Raw genomic sequence first — 20,404 nt, forward strand, 5'->3', positions numbered from 1 at the left:
ACCACTGTAAACCTCTGTCTTTATATTTAGTTAAACTAATCAGATTCTGTATCTTTAGTGTCTGTAAACTCTGAGGATCTGACTTAAAGCGGTAAGTGTTTAAATAAAACTTGTGTAAATGATCACGATGTGAAATGCATTAGAGGTTTTGGTGTAAAACTCACATTTGTTCCACAGGAGTGATAAAGTCTCACCCTGATTCAGATACTGAAATATACTGTTGTGTCTTACAGGAAGAAAACTGGAGTGTAAGGTGTGTTAAGGAGAACGGCTCAGTGGTGTACACACTGTGTACTTATTGTGTATTTCACACACAGCAGGTCTGATCCACTCATCATTAGTTTGATATTTATGTCCTCAGAGATTTGATCTGTTCTTGAACACCTACATAAATAAGGTCTGGTGTACAACACTGCCCCCTGCTGTTCATATACATCACTGTGTAAAAGTCTTATAAATCCTTAATTACTTTATATACCAATATTACTAGTTAGTTATTTAATATTTGCCATTAAAGTGTAATAAAAGGGAAAAATAACCAAATTTCCTAACTTAATTATTTAAAATTAATTAATTCATGTATTAATTGAGCAATGAGAACCAAATAACCTAAGCGTTAGACTCACACACTTGTTTTAAGGATGTTATACTGTATTTATGAGTTTTACTGAGAATTTAAATCTAATCAGACTACAAAAGAAACAGTGATTTAACATTCACTACAGGATTTACAGTCTCCTCCAAAAGTATTGGAACAGTTAGGCAAATGAAATTTAAGTATATGAATGTTTTGTTCAGTTCATGTAATTCAACATTTACTTTGAGGAATTTTGGTTATTGGATTAAAAAAAAAATATATATATATATATATATATATAAATATGACATAAAATTAAGCTTTCTATGGAAGTAAAATCACAATGAATTACATGAAATAAACATAAAATTTATATGTTTACCTGTAAACCAACATGAAGCCCTGAGTTTATTGTTAATTACTGTAAACAGTTGTGATTTTGTGTTTAGACTTATATTACTTACATCTGATTGTAAAAGAATAAAAATATATGACATTCTACTGTATACTCACCTCATAAAACCTCTGATTTTGGTTCAGTCTACAGTCTGTTTTTTTGTGTTTTTATGTCTCTTGCGTATTACATTGTGGCTACATTACATTGGAAATATGGTGGTGTAAAGTGTGTGTCCAAGTAATAAAATGAAATTATTCAAATGTAATTCATTATTAAAAGATTCAAGGAATGTCGATTGATTTCAGTACGTAAAGGGCAAGGGTGCAAATCTAAACTGGATGATCGTGTTTTCCGATTCCTCAGGCGTAGTGATAGACGAAGTGATATAACCACATGGGCTCAGGATTACTTGTGCAAACCTTAGTACAAACCACCTACAATGTACACTCTATATCTATAAGTTCTGCTTAAATGTGTATTTATTTACTAGTTTCTATTTACAGAGTTTAGAGTGAAATATGCAATACGATTTGCATTGCATTTCCATTTTCATGACCTACAGTTTTTTGCTTTCAAACTAAGGTCTTTTCTAAGGTAATTTCTGTAGAATATAAAGCACATACAACATTTACAAACAGCTTATTTGATAGACAATAATCTTAATTTATTACAACTGTTCATTCTAGAAAAATCTCAGTTAATAATCAAAGTGTCTCAAAACATAGCACAAAGCATGAAAAGAAATAAACACACAACAGGTTATATATATATAGGAAATACAGTATATACAGTATAAATCTGTTAAACGTTTATATTCTGCAGAAAAGTAGATACAGTATCTACCGTAGATATCTTCTGTATATTCTTTATTATTATTATTATTATTATTATTATTATTATTAAAACACAAAAAAAATGACAAGTACAATATGAAAAGTATGAAAGTACAAGATTCAGGTATCTTCTTCGTCTTTCAGCTGTTCCCTCTTAGGGGTCACCACAGCGAATCATCTGCCTCCATCTAACTTTATCCTCTGCATCCCCTTCTCACACACCAACTAACTTCATGTCCTGTCTCACTCCATAAACCTCCTCTTTGGTCTTCCTCTAGACCTCCTGCCTGGCAGTTCAAACCCTGAACATGTCCAAACCACCTCAATCAGGCCTCTCTGACTTTATCTCCAAAACATCTGACGTGGGTTGTCCCTCTGATGAACTCATTCTTGATCCTATTCATCCTTGTCACTCCCAAAGACAACCTCAACATCTTCAGCTCTGCTGCCTCCAACTCTGCCTCCTGTCTTTTCTTCAGTGCCACTGTCTCTAAGCCGTAGAGCATTGCTGGTCTCACCACTGTTCTGTACACCTTTCCTTTCATTCTCGCTGATACTCTTTCATCACACAACACACCCGACACTTTTCTCCACCCATTTCAACCTGCCTGTACCCGCCTCTTCACCTCCTTTGCACACTCTCCGTTGCTCTGAACCGTTGACCCTAAGTACTTAAAATCCTGCACACTCTTTACCTTTGCTCCCTGTATCCTCACCGTTCCTCTTGTGTTTCTCTCATTCACACACATGTATTCCATCTTACTGCAGCTAACCTTCATTCCTCTCCTTTCCAGAGCATACCTCCACCCCTCCAAATTTTTCTCCACCTGTTCCCTGCTCTCGCTACAAAGCACAATGTCATCTGCAAACATCATTGTCCATGGAGACTCCTGTCTTACTTTATCTGTTATCCTGTCCATCGCCAAAGCAAACAAAAAGGGGCTTAGAGCCGATCCTTGATGCAGACCCACCTCCACCTTGAACTCTTCTGTCACACCTACAGCACATCTTACCACTGTCTTACAGCTTTCATACATGTCCTGCACCACTCTAACATACTTCTCTGCCACTCCAGACTTCCTCATACAACACCACAGCTCCTCTCTCGGCACACTGTCGTACACCTTCTCTAAATCTACAAAGACACAATGCAACTCTTTATTACCTTCTCTGTACTTCTCCACCAGCATCCTCAAAGCAAATACTGCATCTGATGTACTCTTTCTAGGCATGAAACCATATTGCTGCTCACAAATGCTTACCTCTACCCTTAACCTAGCTTCCACTACGCTTTCCCACAGTTTCATTGTATTCATTGTATAGCTTTATGCCTCTGTAGTGGCCACAAATTTCCATCACTCTTGTTCTTAAAAAACAGCACCAATACACTTCTCCTCCATTCCTCTGGAATCCTCTCGCTGTCCAAGATCTTGTTAAACAAACTAGTCAAAAACTCTACTGCCACCTCTTCTAAGCACTTCATACCTCCACAGGTATGTCATCCGGACCAACAGCCTTTCAATTCAATTAAATTTTATTTTATTTGTATAGCGCTTTTAACAATTGTCATTGTCGCAAAAAAGCTAATAGTCACAAATGTACTGTTATTTGCATTGGCTGAAAACCACAACAATCACTAAATGTAATATTCTACTGTTATTCGCACTGTGTAATTTAAGCTAATCTAAAGTAGCGCCATTTAACTAATTACTACTGTTTAAGAGGTGATTGTGCAATGTTATGCTAGCGAGTAGCACGTAATGAAGAGATACAGTTTTTACTGACCCTGCTGACGTTTCGCCATCCGTAACACCAACATGTTTCTTTTTAGATGTTCGTGCATGACATGCCATGAAAGCTCGGTCTTGCATAGCATGCAGATTACCATCTTCTTAGAGGCCTTTAATGTAAATTTCTTCCATACCTTGGAGGACTTGGGGCGCACGCTTTTTCCTGCAGACGGTACTGTAACCTCCATTGCGCGAGCGGCTGTGTATCTGTGTGTATCTTTGTGTATTTGTACATCTTGTGGTCGCACTCCTCAGTGACGTGAGCAACCCAACTAACTAAACTAATTATCGATTTTATCGATTAGTTGTTGCAGCCCTAATGGTCGCAGTCACATAATGTATAATGTGAGTGTATATTTAGTGTAGAGTGCAAGCAGAGACTCCGGCAGGACTAACTATAACAGCATAACTAAAAGGAAGAATCAGAAGGAAACACAGACATGAGGGGGAACTGAGATGAAAGCAACCAACCACCTCACCGTCAACAAACCTGAGTGATCAATGAGAGTGGGAAAGACAGCATCTAAACATACCAGTTCACCATAATACTCTACGTCCATGAGTCCCCCAGATCTGCTCCTTTACCCAAGAAAAATCTATTTATAAAAATGCTTGATTGAATAAATAGGTTTTTAGCCTGGACTTAAACACTGAGGCTGTGTCTGAGTCCCGAACACTATTTGGAAGACTATTCCATAATTTTGGGGCTTTGTAAGAAAAAGCTCTGCCCACAGCTGTAGTTTTCATAATACGCGGTACTGATAAGCAGTCTGCATTTTTTGATCGAAGTAGGCGTGGCGGATTGTTACCACTAGCAGTTCGCTCAGATACTGCGGCACGATACCATTTAATCCTTTATATGTCAAGAGTAGTAGCCAAGAAGTAAAGTTAAGGTAGGTGTGATGTGCTTGTATCTTCTGGTTCTAGTGAGAATTCTCGCTGATGCATTCTGGACTAGCTAAAGCTTGTTAATGCATCTAGTTGAACAACCAGACAGTAGGGCATTACAGTAGTCCAACCTAGAGGTGATAAAAGCATTCAGCATTTCTAAAAAGTAAAACTTATAAAAGCATTTCTGAGGTGAAAGTATGCTATCCTGGTAATATTATCTACATGTGCTTCAAATGAAAAGCTGGAAACTATAATCACACCGAGGTCTTTTACTGTTGCACTCGATGGAACAGAAAGGCCATCCAAAGTTACAGTGTGATCTAAAATCTTAATTCTAGCTGAATGCGGTCCTATGACTAGAACTTCTGTCTTATCAGGATTTAGCAGAAGGAAGTTAATTAGCATCCAATTTCTTATGTCCTGCACACATTGCTCAACTTTAGTAAGCTAGTCTTTCTCATCTGAGACATATATCTGTGTGTCGTCAACATAACAATGCAAAATAATACCATGTTTACCGATTATGTTGCCTTGAGGAAGCATGTTTAGGAAAAAAAGCAGTGGGCCTAATACTGAACCTTGTGGAACACCAAACTCCACTAGAGAGCATGCAGAATAATCATCATTTAAGTCTACATACTGATCACGACCGGTCAAATAGGGTCTGAGCCAGGAGAGGGCTGTACCCTTAATTCCTACTACATTTTCAAATCTGTGAAGAAGAACCCCATGATCAATGGTGTCAAACGCTCCGCTACTATCTTTTAGAGAATCTTAGAGATGAAGGGGATGTTTGATATTGGCCTGTAATTGGACAGCTGACAGGGGTCGAGGTCAGGTTTCTTAATAATCAGTTTAATAACTGCTAATTTAAAAGATTTTGAAACATACCCACTGCTGAGTAAACAGGGGTTCTGTTATTGCTGGTACTGTCTGTTGAAGAAAATGTGTCGGTATAAAATCTAATATACAAGTTGATGAATTTACACAAGAGATGAGTGAAATTAGTTCATTCTCTTCAAGGAGAGTAAAGTATTCTAGGTTCCGATCTGACATAGTGCATTTAATATCTGCATCAATTGCATTGTCCGGTTTTAAAGCCTAAATTTTATGCCTAATATTTACAATTTTATTATTAAAAAAGTCCTGACTATTGCACGATGTTGTGGAGATTTCTGCAGTGGTCTTATTTCTAGTTAATTTGGCTACGGTATTAAATAAAAATCTAGGGTTATTTTTGTTATTTTTTTAAAAGAGTGGAGGCTATTTGGAATACTAACAATTTAGTTTGAAGCCATTTACGTTCTAATTTCCGAGCTGTAGGTTTTAAAGTATGTGCGTGGTCATTATACCAGGGACCAAGTTTCTTATCTCTAATAATTTTCCTTTAACTGGAGCTACATTATCTAAGGTATAAGAGAACAATGACTCTAAATATTCAGTCGCCCGATCGAGTTCTGTGGGGTCAGACGGTAATCCAATCAAAGTTGGTAACTCTGGGAGATTACTGATAAAACTCTGTGTTGTAGTTGAGGTGAATGTACGTTTAATATGGTAGCGCGGCACTGTGCGTACATTTTTACTATAACATACTTTAATTGAGACAAGATAGTGATCTGAGATAACTTCAGACAGTGAAATTGTGAATAAATTTTCTATACTTAATCTGAAATATATTATTAAATCTAAAGTGTGACCTGCTTTATAAGTGGGTCCTACTACACACTGATTTACTCCTACCGAGTCCAGTATGGACATAAATGCTCTACGCAGAGGGTCTTCTGGATTTTTAAAATGAATATTAAAATCTCCAGCAATTAAAGATTTGTCTACAGAAACGACTAGGTTTGAGAGGAGATCTGCAAATTCACAAAGAAATTCAGAGGTCTGTAAATGATGATTATCGGGATCGACTGAGCTGACTTCATATTTGTAGCTACACTTATTATGGTAATATAGAGAACTTCAAATGAGGTTAATTTGGGTCCTTGTTGTTATACGATAGCCAGATTATCATTGTGAATAACTGCAAGGCCCCCTCTTTTACCAGTTAACCGAGGCTGGTGTATGTAGTTGTATCCAGGAGGACTAGCTTCATTTAAAGCTACATACTCGTCCTGTTTAATCTAGGTTTCTGTTAAACAGAGTATATCAAATTCCTGATCCATAATAATTTCATTAACTATAACTGCTTTAGATGTGAGAGATCTAATATTTAACAGTCCTAGCTTCAGATCAGAGGTACAGGCTGCACATTCAGTGTGATTCGAGTTTGTGGTCTTTATGTTAATTAAATTACTATAACAGACTGAGTCTTTCTAAATTTGTGATTAGCTCGGGGAACAGTCACAGTCTCAATACAGTGAACCCTGAGTGATGACTCTGGTTGGTTTAGCCTGTCTGTCTGCTCCCTGGCCTGGGCTCTGGATTGTCACCGATTAACTAAGCCTCTTCTGAGACTATGAGCTATACTACAAGAAATGAGAGCAGCCCCTTACCGAGTGGGATGGACACCGTCCCGCCCTAACAGGCCAGCTTTGCCCTCAAAGGTCTTCCAATTATCTATGAAGCCCACGTTGTTTTCAGAACACCACCTGGACATCCAGCGGTTCAGCGACCATAACCTGCTGTAAGCTATGTCACCACGTCTCATTGGGATGGGACCAGAGCATACTACTGCATCGGACATCGCCTTCGCTAATTTAAACACCTCTGAGAAGTTATTCTTAATAATCTCTGACTGACGAAGGCGTATATCATTAGCTCCAGCATGTACCACTATCTTAGATAGTCTCATTGGGATGTGACCAGAGCATATTACATCATCGGACAGAACCTGTGCTGTCCTAGAGATTGTAGGTTGTCCTAAGATTACCTGCTATGTCCGGTGCTCTGGCTCCCGGGATACACCTAACCACTGCCGCTGGCGCCCCTAAAGGTCCAGCTAATTTCACGTGTCTCAGTATAGAGTCTCCTATAACCAGAGCTCTTTCAGGTTTCTCAGTGGGTGCATCACTAAGGAGAGCAAACCTGTTGGACACGTGAAGCGCAGAAGAGGTGTGCTCCGGTGGGCTAGCCTTAGCGTTAGCTTTGGCTGATCCAGTATGCCGCCGAGTCGTCACCCACTCGCCCCGCTGTGAGGGCTCTAATGCCGGAGTCGGGGGCTGGTTATCTCCACCTGCGGCACCCAGACTGTCCGCTACGGGAATAACGCTGCTCTCACACTCTCTAACCCTCTCTAAAGTCTGGATGTGCTCCTTTAATGCTGATATCTTCTCCGTCAGAGTGCTCACTAACACACACCTATCACAAGTAAAATTACCACTAACGACGGAGGAAGAATGTCTAAACATCCTGCACTCTACACACTGAACAAGCTGAATATTATCCATTATATCATACCTGAGTCGGAGTTTAGTTGTTTGGAGCTGAATTCCTTTTGTTGTTCTTAGACAAAGAAACTCGCACATTCTCCAAAAAGCACAAAAAACGGAAAAAAGGCAAAGCCAAATAATATAAAAAAAATTAACAAAAATAGTTGCTGTTAATATTATTATTGTATAAACGGAAAAGCTATTAAATTTAAACGCTGATACAAACGCAAAATTTTCGCGGCAATAATACAAAAACAGGAAGCTATGTCACCAACCACATTAGGTGTCCTGCCTGATATTAGGGCCTGCTTTCCACTCTTCATTCTCTTCAACGCCGTTCTTACCTCACTTTTACTAATGTTTGCTACTTTCTGCTCCACAATAGTCACCTCTTCTACTCTTTGTTCTCTTCCGTTTTCCTCATTCATCAACTCTTTAAAGTACTCCTTCCATCTTCCCATCACCCTCCTGGCATCTGTCAGTACATTTCCATCTCTATCTTCAATCACTCTAACCTGCTGCACATCCTTCCCATCTCTATCTCTCTGCCTTGCCAACCTGTACAGATCCACCTCTCCCTCCTTACTGTCTAGCCTAGCATACAAGTCGTCATATGCTCTTTGTTTGGCCCTTGCCACCTCTTCCTTCACCTTATGCTGCATCTCCCTGTACTCCTGCCTACTCTCTTCAGTCATCTCAGTGTCCCACTTCTTCTTAGCTAGCCTCTTTCCCTGTATACACTCCTGGACTTCCTCATTCCACCACCAAGTCTCCTTGTCCACTTTTCCCTTACCTGATGATACACCAAGTACCCTCCTACCTGTCTCCCTGATCACATTGGCTGTAGTTGTCCAGTCAACTGAAAGCACCTCCTGACCACCCATAGCCTGTCTCAAGATTCAGGTATAAAAGATTTATTTACACAAATAACTATACAGAATGTCGAGACAATAGCAGAGTAGACTTGTGATTTTTTATAGATTTAATGAGTTCAAGAGTTTTTTGTATTTTACAGAGGAAATGTGATAATTTAGGAGGTGATTTAAAGAAATTTAAATTTAGGAATGTAGAATTTAGCCATTAAAATATAGAAGTTGACAATGTATTCAAATTATCTGTTACTGTGATGTAAAAAGGTAATTATGTCCTTTAATGTAAAATTGTAAGATTCATGAATAAAATAAAAAATATAATTTCCAAGTTGACGCCAAAAAAAAAAAAAAAGATAAGGAATCATGGGCGTCGCAAGCCCTTTTTAGGGGGGCAGGGTATCCATCGCAGGGCACACACACATACACTCATTCAAACAATTAGCCAAACTTGCATATCTTTGGACTGTGAGAGGAAACCAAAGTACCCGGAGGAAAGTGATCAGTGATCCAATTAAAGTTGATAACTCTGGAAGATTACAGATAAAACCCTGTGTGGTATTTGATGTAACTGTACAGTATGTTTAATACGGTAGCGCGGTTCTGTGTGTAAATTATTACTATGACACACTTTAACTGAGATAAGATAGTGACCTGATATAACTTCAGACTGTGGAATTGTAAATAAATTTCTTATACTTTATCTAAATGATTACCTGCTATGTCCGGTGCTCTGGCTCCCGGGATACACCTAACCACTGCCGCTGACGCACCTAAAGGCCCAGATAATTTCATGTGTCTCTATAGAGTCTTCTATAACCAGAGCTCTTTCAGATTTCTCAGAGGGTGCATCACTGAGGAGAGCAAACCTGTTGTGCTCAGGTGGGCTAGCCTTAGCATAGGCTTTGTCTGAACAAGTGTGCAGCCCAGTCGTCACCCCCTCCCCCTGCTGTGAGATCTCCAATGCCTGAGTTGAGGACTGGCTACCTCCGCCTGTGGCACCCAGATTTCCACTTCGGGAATAACGAAGCGAAGTGAAACTTCATTCCACTAACTACAGTAGGTGGCAGAACAGAAAAGTCTAGGCATGTCTTTCTCAATCTATAAGTGATGTTGGGACAAGCTGAGCAGTGCTGGAGGATCAGAGGGAACATAGTATGATAAGAAATAAGAAGTATATATATTTATATAAGCTGGGCCATTTTTATAGCCAAGCATCAGGATTTGAATTTACTGTAATGTGGGCAGCTAAAGGAAGCCAGTGCAGGGAGCCAAGAAGTGTGGTGGTGTGGGATAACTTGGGAAGAATGAAAATAAGATGTGCAGCTGCATTTTGGATCATCTCCAGAGAACAAATGGTGGACAGAGGCAGGTCTGCCAAGAGCGAGTTGCAGTAGTCCAGTCTTGAGTATGCAGTTGTTGTAGTTCATTTGCAGTTTGACTTAGGAAGAGAGGCAGATACATCCTGTAAGTTGTATGAAAACAGATTAACAAAATGTGATTAAAATACACACATTTGATTTTCAACTGCATATTACAGGCTTACTCTAAACATCCAATGTATATTATACTATTGCATGAGTCGAATATGATAAGCCCTTCCATTTCATTTTGTTGTAATTAATGTTGTCCTAATCCACCAAAACTTCTGCTTACAAGTTTCTCTGAAGATAGAATTTCAGTTAATTTGAACAACAATTCTGTGTTGTAAGTTTGATCCAGTCTTTGCATCTTCATGACAAAAAGGAACTAATTGTAGATTAATGGCCCACTAGATGTCGCTGTTTGTTGCTAAAAGACATTGTGTTTATTTACCTTCACCTCAGCAACAAATGTGTTAGCGCTCAGCACTATTGTTTAATTCCCAGCATGCTTTGCACTAACATGTCCTGGGGCAGTTTGGTGGTTATTTGTGGTGTGTGTATCATGAGAAGCAGCAGTGCTACAGTATAAAGTGTCTCTTTAGTCATTTAAGGTTTTCTTTTTAAGACTATGTGTTTTTGACAGTTTTAAGTTATCATTAAATATCTTGGCGTTAAGTTTTCTGTGTTATTGATTATAGTAATAACGCTGATTTAGTTACTCACCTCTGGCCACTTATAAAAATCTAAAATAAATAAAAATATTTACTGCAAAGTTGTTCTGGGTGGTTTCGAGGTATCTGATGTTACCAGTTTTGTTAATAAACTTTTGGTCCCCTTTTTATTCTATTAATAATCTTTGCAGCTCTGATGACTGAAGCTCTTGGTCTTGTGGTTTATCTGGTTTTCCAACAAGGGAGCGGCTTTTTAAGTAAATTATATCAGATCACACACCTCTTTTCAAGTACTGTCACAGCTCTAAAGGAAGTGGTGAGAAACCAGTGGGCAAAAGTGTGAAAGAATTAAAAGAAGGTGTGAAAAGATGCTGAGAAGTTTCACCTGTGTTTGAGGTCGTGCTGTAGAAAGTTCTGTGTGTCGTGTCGATGGATCTTAACCTCAGTGTGATGTAGGTAAACAGAGAGTAAAGTCAATGACAAGCCCTCATAAACATACACCGGGTCCGGAATGTATTTAGGCCCCTTAAATTTTTCACTCTTTGTTATATAGCAGCCATTTGCTCAAATCATTTAAGTTCATTTTTTTATTAATGTACACACAGCACTCCATATTGACAGAAAAACACAGAATTGTTGACATTTTTGCAGATTTATTTATACAATAATGAGGGGAAAAATTTACTTAAATGATTTCAGCAAGTGGCTGCAATATAACAAAGAGTGAAAAATTTAAGGGGGGCTGAATACATTCCGGACCCGGTGTATGTTTTGGAATCATGTGTAATGGATAACAGGTGACACAGGTGTGTGTGTCATTACTTTTGCAGGTTTTCATAAGAGTCATGTCACTGCAACTCATAACAGAACCAGTTGTATGTATGTAGTGTGTATAATGTGGTTTGTGCTGTTCGGTGGAACAAAAGTCTGTGTGAAAGTGTATGTGGTGTTTGGACTGTTACTTCTTACATGCATAAAACTAGAACTCTAAAAGTAGGACACACTCGAGAATAAAATTGTGTTAGCATAAAAAGTCTCACCACCACACAGAGCTTTTCTAACCTCCATAAAACAATACAATTTCAATTTCAATTAATTTTTTAAATAATAATAATTTAAAGAATTTTATTCATGGTGTTATTATAGTGTTAAAAACACAGTCAGCAGTTTAACACCATTAACAGCTTTAACTAAAAATGAATAAACAGAATAATCTCAAAGCTCAAAGACATCTATGATTATAAAGTGATCATAGTGATGTGATTGACAGTTGAGAGAAAGTAAGCCCCTCCCACCCAGAGGACACTGACAAGTTTTACTCTCTTGGCTCCCGGGTGGCTGTTTCACCATCAGGATTTAAACTGGTGTCACTCAGGACCAAAAACTTATATATCAAAACAATATACAGTATATCTAAACAACCTAAATACATTCTAAACAAATACATTACAGATTATTCAGGAGAAACACAGTGAGGAAGGTAAATACAGTCATTATAGTGTTGATGAAAATCCAATAACACTGAGCTAAAGAGGAAGAAACACTGGAGAATATCAAGATTAGACTAAGAGTGTTTCTGACTGACTCTGTGAATCATGGACCAGATATATCTTATATCAGATGTTTTTAAAAATATAGATTTAAAAAGAGATGATTAAGGTCTAATACACATGAGTGATTATAATGAGAGTTATCTACACATGCAGACACACAGCTGAATGTTCAGTGTTACATTAATACTCTGCTGTCGAAGCGTCTTCTGCTTTCAGCTTCTTCTGACTTGCTCTTCCTGACATTCTGTGGTTTATGACGTGAGGTCTGAATGCCTTCGACATTACTGCACTGTAGATGATAAACTGATGTGTCACATAATGTGTGTGTGAAGCTTGATCATGTGATCTGTGCTATTTTTTGTATAAAAAAACATTCACCTTCATGCCACCTGCCCTGTCTCTGATATTGTGCTTAGGATTTGTCTGTGCTTGTTATTTTGAATAAAAAACATTCACCTTCATGCCACCTGCCCTGTCTCTGCACACGGCTCTGAACAACCGCATGAAAAACCAGTTCAGTGAGTTTCTCCCGCCTTTTTAACGACCTGCACATTCTGTACAATCCAGTTGTTATGATCAGTTAATCCACATTAGTATGGGTGTAGCTGCTGATCACGCTTCCCGTTCCTGTACAATTATATTACAGAATGTGAAATGGACCACTGTTATAGTTTTAATGAGTGAATGAGCAGACTATTAAAATACTAATGTGGATCAACACATTGACTCACACTGACACAAGAATCTACTGACTCTCTGATTGTCCTCTCAGTTTCTGTGTTCCTACTGAGCATGAGTTAAACTCTTCACATCTTCAGCTTTAATACTGATATAATAATGTCTGTGTCTTTGGGTCTGTACGCTGCTTAACTCTCTGAAAACCGCAGTTGTTAAGCCACTTTTAAAAAAGAATAATCTTGATAACTCCGTATTAAATAACTACAGACCAATATCAAATCTTCCTTTTATAGGTAAGATTATTGAAAAGGTTGTCTTTCATCAGGTGAACAACCATTTAAACTCAAATGAATACCTAGACAGTTTTCAATCTGGTTTCCGAGCGCATCACAGTACAGAGACAGCGCTCCTAAAGATAATAAATGATATTCGTTTAAATTCTGATTCCGGCAAAATATCAGTGTTGGTACTGCTAGATCTTAGCGCTGCGTTTGACACTGTTGATCATAACATACTAATAGAAAGACTGGAAAACTGGGTCGGGCTTTCTGGCATGGTACTCAAATGGTTCAGGTCATACTTAGAAGGGAGAGGTTATTATGTGAGTATAGGAGAGCACAAGTCCAAGTGGACGTCCATGACATGCGGAGTCCCACAAGGCTCAATTCTTGCACCGCTCCTGTTTAGCCTATATATGCTCCCTCTAAGTCAGATAATGAGAAAGAACCAAATTGCCTATCACAGCTATGCTGATGATACCCAGCTTTACCTAGCCTTATCTCCAAATGATTTTAGCCCCATAGACTCCCTCTGCAAATGCATTGATGAAATTAACAGTTGGATGTGCCAGAATTTCCTTCAATTAAACAAGGAGAAAACTGAAGTCATTGCATTTGGAAACAAAGATGAAGCTCTGAAGGTGAATGCATACCTTCACTCTAGGGGTCAGATAACTAAAAATCAAGTCAAGAATCTTGGGGTGATTCTGGAGACAGACCTTAGTTTCAGTAGTCATGTCAAAGCCGTAACTAAATCAGCATACTATTATCTCAAAAACATTGCAAGAATTAGATGTTTTGTCTCAAATCAAGACTTGGAAAAACTAGTCCATGCCTTTATCACCAGCAGGGTGGATTATTGTAATGGTCTCCTCACCGGCCTTCCCAAGAAGACCATTAGACAGCTGCAGCTCATCCAGAATGCTGCTGCCAGGATTCTGACTAGAACCAGAAAATCTGATCACATCACACCAGTCCTCAGGTCCTTACACTGGCTTCCTGTAACATTCAGGATAGATTTTAAAGTACTTTTACTTGTTTATAAATCACTTAATGGCCTAGGACCTAAATACATTACAGATATGCTTACTGAATATAATCCTAACAGACCACTCAGATCGTTAGGTTCGGGTCAGTTAAAAATACCAAGGGTTCACACAAAACAAGGGGAGTCCGCCTTTAGCCATTATGCTGCCCGCAGTTGGAACCAGCTTCCAGAAGAGATCAGATGTGCTAAAACATTAGTCACATTTAAATCTAGACTCAAAACTCATCTGTTCAGCTGTGCATTTATTCAATGAGCACTGTGCTACGTCCGAACTGACTGTACTATCTTATGTTTATCTAATTTCTTAAACTGTTTTATTTTTATTTGAAATTATGTTTTTATTAGTTTTACTTAGTCTTTTATTTTTATTTTAATTAAATTTTAATTAGTTTAAAGTTTTGTTGCAAACTGCATTTATTTTTATTTTAAATGAAATTTAAAAGTTTTTCTTAAAATGTCTTATTGCTATTATCTTTTATTTCATTTCATGTTTTTCTTCTTCTATGTAAAGCACTTTGAATTACCATTGTGTATGAAATGTGCTATACAAATAAACTTGCCTTGCCTTGCCTTGCCTTAACTACTTTAACACCGACACACATTTATTCCTGATTCTCAGCTTTATATTTACATCACAGATTATTTTAATACAGGATCTGTGTATTTTAAATGTAAATTACTTATCTTAAATTTACATTTAGACATTCAGCAGACGATCTTAACCACAGCAACTTACAAAACTGCTGATGGCTGGATCTGAGTCACAAAAGCCTCTGAACACTAACCTCTTAAAATTAATATCTACAGAAGCCCCATGTTCAATCATCTTGTCCTCAGTAACTTGCTCTCAGTGAGGGAAAATCTCCATCCATCCCCTGAACTGCACTGCTGTATGTAACAAATAAAATTTGAATTTGGGTTTACTGTCTAGTTTTAAAGAATTACATGCTGCATTTTTTTTTTTTTGCATTTAATACAATATTGATTGTTTAATCAATTTTTATGAGAAAGTTTTTGATACAAATCTTATAATGCCAACATGACATCAAACAGTCCCCATATAAATATTTTAACTATTTATTTGAAGTATTAGTTTAACTATAGGCAGCACGGTGGTGTAGTAGTTAGCACTGTCGCCTTGCACCTCCAGGGTCCGGGTTCGATTTCTAGCCAGGTTCGATTCCTGTCTCTGTGTGCATGGAGTTTGCATGTTCTTCCCGTGCTTGGTGGGTTTCCTCCCGGTACTCCGGTTTCCTCCCACAGTCCAAGGATATGTAGGTTAGCCTTATTGGTGTTCACAAATTGCTCGTAGTGTGTGAATGGGTGTATGTGTGTGCCCTGTGATTGTTTGGCATCCTGTCAAGGGTGTATCCCGCTCGTGCCCTAAGCCTCCTGTGATAGGCTCCAGGTCCTTGCGACCCTGAATACAGGATAAAGTGGTATAGATGATGAGTGAGAGTGAGTGAGTTTAACTATTACTATTTTATTTACTTTCATGGTTTATTTTTTAATGTACATGATGTAAACATAAATTTAGTGTATATTTTTGACTAATTTACCTTACGATTTAACGTGTGAGGGATAACAGGACACGGCACTCCATCTGGATTTAATATGAAACATTACCCCATTTCAAATTCTCAACAAACCCTAGATGAATACGATATTATATACAGTGGGGGAAATAAGTATTTGATCCCCTATAGATTTTCTAAGTTTGCCCACTTACAAAGAAATGAAGAATCTATAATTTTTATCATAGGTTTATGGTAAAGGATTGAGACAGAATATTAACTGAAAATCCAGAGATAGCACATGATACAAATGTTATGAATTAAGTTGCGTTTCAATGAGGGAAATAAGTATTTGATCCCCAAGCAAAACATGACTTAGTACTTGGTAGAGAAACCCTTGCTAGAAAGCCCAGTGGGAAGATGTTTTTTTGTAGTTGTTTAACAGACTTGCACACATCTTGAGATGCATTTTGATCCACTATTCTTTACAGGTTTTCTCTAAATGTTTAAGGTCTCTTGCCTGTTGCTTGGCAACACGAAGTTACAGCTCTCTCCATGAATTTTCTATTGGATTAAGGTCTGAAGACTGGCTAGACCACTCCATGACCTTAATGTGCTTATTCTTCTGCCACTCCTTAGTTGCCTTGGCAGTATGTTTGGGGTCATTTTCATGCTGGAAGACCCATCCACAACCCATCTTCAGGAGGTTTTTATCCAACATTTTACAACACATGGCCTCATCCATTGATCCCTCAGTGCAGCAAAGTCAATCTGTACCTTTAGCAGAGAAATAGACCCAACGCATAATGTTTCCACCTCCAGCTTGAATGTAGGGACTGTGGTGTTCTTAGTGTCATAGTCAGCATTTTTCTTTCTCCGAAAACAGCAAGTCGAGTTGATGACAAAGAGCTCAATTTTGGTTTCATCTGACCACAGCAGTTTATCCCAATCTTTCTCTGTTCATTGGCAAACCTCAGACCAATGGTTTGTTTGGTGACTATGCTCCCAACTGCCTTGAGATCATTCACAAGCTCCTCCCGTGTAGTCATGGGCTGGTCCCTCATTTTTCTCATGATTATTTTTACTCTATGAGGTGAAATCTTGCATATAGGGCCAATAATGGTTAATTTGTATTTCTTCCATTTGTAAATAATCGCTCCAGCAGTTGTCTCCTTCTAACCAAGCTTCTAGCTGATGGTCTTGTAGCCCATTCTCAGTCTACAATCTTGTTCCTGACTTGCTGTGACAGCTCTTTGGTCTTGCCGATGGTGGTGAGGTTTAAATGGAAGATAGAGATTTTGTAAACAGGTGGCTTTTATACACATACCACACTGTTGTTAGGAGCACCTTCTTAAATTAATATGTGTACCACAAGAGCACATAACCAGTCTGTGAGAGGAAGAGTTATTGTTGGTTGGTAGAGGATCAAATACTTATTTCCCTCATTGAAATGCAACTTAAATCATTAACTCAAAACATTTGTATTATGTGCTTTTTCTGTATTTTTGGTTGATATTCTGTCTTAATCATTTACCATAAACCTATGATAAAAATGATAGACCCGTAATTTTTTTGTAAATGGGCAAACTTAAAAAATCTGTAGGGGATGAAATACTTATTTCCCCCACTGTATATAGGACAGAATTATGCGTCTTTCACTGGTATAATCAACATTCGTGCACGCGTGTACTGTTTACTATAACACTGTGACCATGTGTGTGTAATACATATTTTATTTTGTGTCTGTATACGTGTGTGTACAGCGTGTGTGTAAAGCAAAAGCAAGTCTCATTAGAGAGGTTAAAGATCCATTTTCTCTCCCTCTCTGTGTCAGCATTGCCCCTTCACACACACCCCTTCTTCTCTCGCCTTCACACACACACACACACACACACACTCTCTCTCTCTCGTTCTCTTTCTAACGAAAACATTGTGTTTCTTTTAAAGTGCAGATTAATTTGTTTTATTTTTACTTTACAGCAGTGATTCCGTTAGTGTGTCACTCAATCGAGTGTCATTGGAGAGATTTCTTGTTAATTTTTCCGATAAAACAGTCTTTCCTTTATTGTGTGTGTGTGTGTGTGTGTGTGTCAAACTCAAATAAGAGAGGTTTACTGTGTAAGACGAGAAGAGGGAGAGGGGGGTCTGATTCCTCCTTTCCGCTTACTTTTAGCTTCACACACACACAAACACACACACAGCACACACACTGCGTGCATAAAAAATCTTAAAATAACATTCAAGATTACAATTTTAAAATTTAGGAATATATTTATGTCTGCTAACAGAACACACTTTTTTTCATAACATACAGTATAGTCAACTAGTGGCACAGAATATAAAAACATGAACTCCCCACACCCCCATATCAAAGTGAGCAAATAAGCTTGCTCTTACCACAACTACAACAGTTAAAATTTAGAAGTAAGTTAATTTACCATAATTAACTTACCATAAAATACTGCTAGCTTTAAGAATCCAGAAAGTTTGTCTTGCCATGTCTCAATTCCACGAATACAAAGAACAGACTTGACTTGGAAGTGCACACTCGAGGGTATGGTAGGGTTTATTACAAATGGAACGCAGAGTACAGGATGCATCACACAGTCGCCATATATTATACCATACCCATATTATACCAAAGATTGTCTTTTAGAAATACACAAAATCAAATAAATCCCCTGTTTTAACCAATACAGAGACATCTCAGCCAGCGGTAGTTCTTTCCGAGGTAAGGCTTGGTTGGGCCCGTACATGAGAACCCAGCATGAGCAACCCAACAGTGTGTTTAAAGTACCAAAAATAACCCAGAATTTTTACCCAACATAAACAACCCAACAATGTGTTTACAAGGAGTAAGGAAAATTATGTTAATAACCTATGAAAAATAATGACATTTTTCTGTAAAATTTCAAAATTTCAATTATCTTTGCAAAAGTCAATTTGGCAAAGAGTAAAGCCTTAGCAGCAGGGAGGTGGGCTAGTGGACTTCCTCAGCTGCCTGGAGGGCTACCATGGAAGAGGAAAGGTATCAAATACACGGGGGTTTATCTTGAGGATGAGCAAACAGTCCAAAAGAACTGTAAGGGAGGTGTGGAGAAAGGAAAAAGTTTAATTTCTAAATGACCCACTACATTGTACAGTATGTAATACATCTTATTTGACCCAGCATTTTTTGGAGTGCACTCTTCTGGGAGTCATGTCCTCATGGAGCTGGCGTTGTACACAGGCGCATGCTGAAACAGGTTTGGCTCTCTTATAGTTCCAGTGAAGGGAAAATGCATTTTGGTGTAATGGTCAGGTGTCCACAAACCTTTGTCCATTTATTTAAAAATTTAAGGATATTTTAAAATATATTTTTAAATATATTATTTAAATACAGCATTGATCTTTAGTATACAGTTTTTTACAGTACAGTTTGTGTGAAATGATAAATCTAATTCTGAATCTGTGGTGCAGGTTTACTATGTGCAGCTGGAGACGAGACGGTCACACTGCAGGAAGTGGAAGGAACCACTATAACTCTCCATACTGGGATAATTGGGATTCAGAGTGATGCTCAGATTTTGTGTTTCTATGGACCTGAGAAAGCAGAGAAGAAGATATTAAACAGTCAGGTGTTTAAAGGAGAAACTGTTACAGAAATCAGTGAGAGATTTAAAGAGCGACTGCAGCTGGACAGAATCAGTGGAGCTTTAACCATCAGGAACATCAGCAGGAATCATTCTGGAGTTTATTTATTACACGTCATCAATGGAGGTCTCTCATCTAGGACTTTCAGTGTCAGTGTTTATGGTGAGTAAAAGTATGAGTGAAATTTGTTCCAGTGTCTCTATTTAACTTTAATCAATAAGGTATTATTGGAGGTTTATTATTAAATTATAAACCACAGTGCTGTAAACACCTGAATGTGTGTTTGGTCAGAAGGTGTTGATTAATTCTCTATAACAGCAGCTCTGACAGTAGTGTAACTACACATCACAGGTTTATATTAATGCACTCCTGGTGTTGTGTAACACTGAGAGGAATTCATTACAGAAAATCTGTTTATGTCTGTTTTGTGGATGTGGATAACAGTAACTTAGTAGCAGTATTTTTAACTATTTCGTGGCTTCATCTGTCTTTTAAAGGATTTGTTTCTAAATCAAAGAGGAAATCAAACGGTTCCCCCCACAGAGGTGTGTTTCCCCCTGTGGACCACTGTTATAGTTTTAATAAAGAAATAAGCAGACTATTAAAATATTACTTAGGATTAGGTTCCTATTAAACTGTAGGCTTTATGGGGAACCACAGCACTAGAATCCCACCGGTGTCAGGTGTGTTTATTAAACCAAAAAACAGTGAAGTTACTCACAACAGTGAAGTTGCATTAAAAGATTTGGTGTTTATTTTTGCATGAATAGTTATAATTATCATGTTTTATACAATACTCATTATAATTTCCGATAACTTCTAAAGTGAAATTAACAAGCCCAGATACACACTGAGTCTTACAGTCAGAACAGTGTGTTAGTGCAGGAACATTACAAACCGAAAGTATGAGACAAGTTTAGACACGAGATCAAGT

General features: G+C 38.1%; 1 protein-coding gene across 2 annotated transcripts in view; it reads left to right on the forward strand.

Moving 5' to 3' along the window:
- Window positions 1-20,404, forward strand: part of LOC128508521 (SLAM family member 5-like) — a 44,878-nt gene that overhangs the window by 3,545 nt on the left and 20,929 nt on the right. The window lies entirely within an intron of this gene.

Source organism: Clarias gariepinus, chromosome 20 (assembly GCF_024256425.1).
Source record: "Clarias gariepinus isolate MV-2021 ecotype Netherlands chromosome 20, CGAR_prim_01v2, whole genome shotgun sequence".
NCBI classification, from domain to species: Eukaryota; Metazoa; Chordata; class Actinopteri; order Siluriformes; family Clariidae; genus Clarias; species Clarias gariepinus.